We start from the raw sequence: 4,708 nt of genomic DNA, 5'->3' as shown, positions 1-4,708 counted from the left end.
TCTGCTTGACTTATTTCACTCAGCATAATCACTTCCAGTCCCGCCCATGTTGATACAAAAGCTGGGTATTTATTCTTTTTTTTTTTTTTAAGATTTTATTTGTTTATTTGACAGACAGAGATCACAAGTAGTCAGAGAGGCAGGCAGAGAGAGAGGAAGGGAAGCAAGCCCCCTGCTGAGCAGAGGGCCCAATGTGGGGCTCGATCCCAGGACCCTGGGATCATGAACTGAGCCAAAAGCAGAGGCTTTAACCCACTGAGCCACCCAGGTGCCCCGGGGTGTCCCTGTCTCCATCCTAACAGTCCTCACAACCCAGGAGTCAGATGGATTCTTTTAAGAGCATGACATACCTTCCTCTTCCTCAAGACGCTCTTATGGCTTCCTTGCTCACTGAAAATAAAAGCCATAACAGTATTCCAAAATATCTGACTCTTCACCTCACTGAGCTCATCTCTCACCCCAAACCTGCAGCAAGGAATTTTTATTTATTTATTTATTTTTAATTTTACTTTTATTTTTTCAGTGTTCCAAGATTCATTGTTTATGCACCACACCCAGTGCTCCATGCAATCTGTGCCCTCCTTAATACCCACCACCAGGCTCACCCATCCCCCCACCCCCCTCCCCTCCAAAACCCTCAGTTTGTTTCTCAGAGTGCACAGTTTTTCATGGTTTATCTCCCCCCTCCGATTTCCCCTAATTCACTTATCCTTTCTTTCTCCTAATGTTCTCCGTGTTATTCCTTATGCTCCACAAGTAAGTGAAACCATATGATAATTGACTCTCTCTGCTTGACTGATTTCACTCAGCATAATCTCCTCCAGTCCCGTACATGTTAATACAAAAGTTGGGTATTCATCCTTTCTGATGGAGGCATAATATTCTATTGCATATGTGGACCATAACCTCTTTTTTTTTAAAGATTTTTAGAATTCATTTATTCAACAGAGAGAGAGATCACAAGTAGGCAGAAAGGCAGGCAGAGAAAGAGGGGGAATCAGGCTCCCCGCTGAGCAGAGTGTCTGATGCGGGGCTCGATCCCAGGACCCTGAGATCATGAACTGAGCTGAAGGCAGAGGCTTAAACCATTGAGCCACCCAGGTGCCCCTAGACCATAACCTCTTTATCCACTCATCTGTTGAAGGGCATCTTGGCTCTTTCCACAAGTTGGTGACTGTGACCATTGCTGCTATGAACATTGGGGTACAGATGGCCCTTCTTTTCACTACACCTGTATCTTTGGGGTAAATACCCAGTAGTGCATTTGCAGGGTCATAAGGTAGCTCTATTTTTAATTTTTAAATCACTTTACAGATGTTAATGATCTGTAAGTGATTCTATTAGCAAATACTGAACCAGAAATCAAACTTAGTTTTATTTGACACTGACAATTGAACTCCTGTATTACACCATGCTCTAATAAAATTATATATATTTTTTGCAGTAAAATAACCATTATTTTTGCTAGACAGCCAGATGAGACATATTCCCTTCTTTGGAGAAATGTCTTCTGCTTAAGTCTAACATCACTGAAATTGTTGAGAATGTGCTTTGACCATCTTGGAAGAAACTCCGGAGCTTGAGGTATGTTTCTGTAAAAAGTTACAGAAATGTAAATCCTTAATCTTTGCATTTGTATTGGGGTTTAGAAAGCAGATTTGTCTTGAGATATAATCTGAAACTTAAGTTGATGTAAAGTATAAAAAATTTTCAGGAAGAAAAATATCCTTTGGGGTGACAAAAAGAGTGTGAGTATTAAGAAATGGGCCTGATGATCTCAGGTGGCTCACAGACTAACTCAGGAGCCAGTTCCTAAAGAACTATAAGGCATATAGGACAGTAGTTGTATGGCAAGGTGCTTTCCTGGTTGATGACTTTGAAGGATCATGTAACGTGATGACAATGGTTTATATTATTATATTCTTATTTTTGCCAGATATTGGTCTAAACACTCTATGTATTAATTATTTAAATCTGCATATTGTAGAAGAGAAAACTGAGGCACAGAAAGGTTAAATTATCCAACATCTCTCAGCTAAAATGGGGTAACTGAGGTTTGAACACATGCAGCCTGGTTCCAGAATCCACGCTCCCAACAACTACACTATAGTATCTTTTGAAAGAGCGGAGAGCAGTGGTCTTCGGATTTTTTGGCTCACCCATCACTTACAACCAACAAGAAGGCAGAAGGGACAAGAGCTCATTGATGGGACCCAGGCAAATCAGTTCTCCTGGGTCTATACCTAGATTATCAGCTGGTGTAGAGGATCAGCGAATAGTTTGAGGGATGAGGCTCAGAAAAAATAAAGACAAATATCGACGAAAAGTACCCAGTAGAAACCATACATGTGCATTTACATATTTACCTGCATGTACTACTGTACGAATATATTACGTATATTATGAAACATGCGCACAAAGATTTCAGATAATCTGACAAAAATTAAAATAACGAAAAGTTCTTCATTTAAAAAAAATTAACTAAAAGTTCTAACGTTGGCTTTGCTCCACCAAAATGGATTGTCCTGAGTACCTCCTGGGGGGGCCCTTGCCTCAATTTTGAGAACAGGTTTGACAGCATGGCCCTGAACTGTGGATTTACCACTTGTTATGTGAGTAATCTGGGAGAGTTGCTTACTCTGCCCCTGATTTTTCACCTGTTAAATCAGGAGAATAACTACAAATTGATAAGACTGTACAGTTTAAATGAGATTATGTGTACAAAATCTGTGGTGCCTGGCTTTTCAGTAGGTTCTTCACATATTGTTTACTTTTTCCCATAGCTGTAATTCCTAGTTTTTGTTTCACGGTCCATGTTTTTAGAATTTCATTACTTTGTACATATCCTTCTAATGAAGCTGAAGGCAGCCCTGCAGTTAGGCTTGGTGCATCTAGATGGAGCTAGATTAATAGCTTTTTCATGCTGCATCGCTCCAAACAGGGTGCAGCTGTGTCTCTCTGACAGCGAAGAAAACCGTAGAGACGTGTGGAAGAACCCATGTGCGTTTTCCTTTGTGTAAAACACCACAGGACTTGAGAGAGAGGGAGGGAGGAATTAATGGCTGTCCAGACACTTAAAAATGAATGGCCCAGCTCTTCAGAAATTGTATGTCTGAGAACAGAAGCTTCATTTTACATCAACTGTTAGCCATTGCCCATTATGATTAGGGGTCAGGTTTGAAGACTTTAAGTGGATTTTGAGCTATATTTATTTATGCCTTTCCATGGGCGACTTTTTCCTAACAGACTCCCTTGGCTACATTCAGACTCATTTATCACTCTTCACTGAAAATTTCACCCTTGATCCCAACTCTGGGCTTTTGCTCCTTCTTCATCCTCCTCTCAGAATGCTAAGTCTGTTGGGTTTCTTTGGCACAAAGTTAACCAGAAAATGAAGGCATATCAGTCAGGTCTCTGACAAACAGAAGACACCCTCTTATTAGAATAATTGGAGAAGGGTTTATTTACAAAGGACCTAATTTAAAAGTGTTGGGAGGGGGTTGGGGCAACCACAAGGCATAGGGCAAGGACCCAGGGCAGACAGCTCTGGCCCCAAAAGACGAAGAGATGGTGAGCTTATCAGAACTTGGAAGGAGAGAGAGAGTTGTGTAGAGTGGGCCACCTTGGGAGGAATAGTGAATTTCTCCTGAGGAACTGCCAACCCAAGGTGACCTCCTGAGAAACCAGAAGGATAAATCTTTTGGCTTCACTTCCCTCCCTTCCTGTATTCTCCAGCTGAGGTTCTAATGGCCAAATCCAACCAGAAGCTAGAAGACAAGAGAGCTCTTTGATATAGCCCATGCAAACCAACTTTCTTTGTTGACATCTAGCACTTGAGGCTATCAACTAAAGCAGAGAATCAGTGAGAAGGTTGGGGAATGGGGCTTGTTTAAAAATAAAAAGGCATAGATCAAGGAAAGCTACACAGCAGGAGCAATCTGGCTAGGTAGGACATCACTGCTAGACAAAGCCACTGCTTTCACCATGCTTCTACTCTCATTGTCCATTTGTCTTTTGGTCACATTCTCAAGAGCGAAGACTTGAGTGGAAGCATCCAGTTGGCTGGGGCTAGTTCACCTACTAGTTCACCCTCTTTGTCAAGGGGAGGGAATAAAAGGCAATATTGCTTCCTTTGGCTTCCTTGATGGGCTGCTGCTTTCTTCTAAAACTCACACATTTTGGGATTTCTAGAAATTTGGCAAGAGCTCAAAACCAAGACAGTTCTGTCTCCTCTTTAAAAAAGACAAATCTCGGGGTGCCTGGGTGGCTCAGAGGGTTAAGCCTCTGCCTTCGGCTCAGGTCATGATCTCAGGGTCCTGGGATTGAGCCCCGTCTCGGGCTCTCTGCTCAGCATGGAGTCTGCTTCTCCCTCTCTCTGTCTACTTGTGATTTCTGTCAAATAAATAAATAAAATCTTTAAAAAAAAAAAAAGACAAATCCCCATTACCAAATGACATCCTAGATATCCTTCATTAATCCGCAACAGTAAAGCTATCAGCAAGAGTACACAGATTTGGTTTTGATTTCTAGTTTGCTGCTTGGTCTCTTTCTCTCTCTCATTTTCTTCCTTCCCACATTTCCCCATCTTAGGAAGTTCCTTTTATGTCTCTATATCTTTAATTAAGAGAGTGGCGATTAGATTTTTTTTAAAGATTTTATTTATTTATTTGACAGACAGAGATCTCAAGTAGGCAGAGATGCAGGCAGA

The sequence above is a fragment of the Mustela nigripes genome, chromosome X (assembly GCF_022355385.1).
Source record: "Mustela nigripes isolate SB6536 chromosome X, MUSNIG.SB6536, whole genome shotgun sequence".
Taxonomy (NCBI): Eukaryota; Metazoa; Chordata; class Mammalia; order Carnivora; family Mustelidae; genus Mustela; species Mustela nigripes.
The sequence above is the reverse complement of the archived record's forward strand: the minus strand, read 5'-3'. Positions refer to the sequence as shown.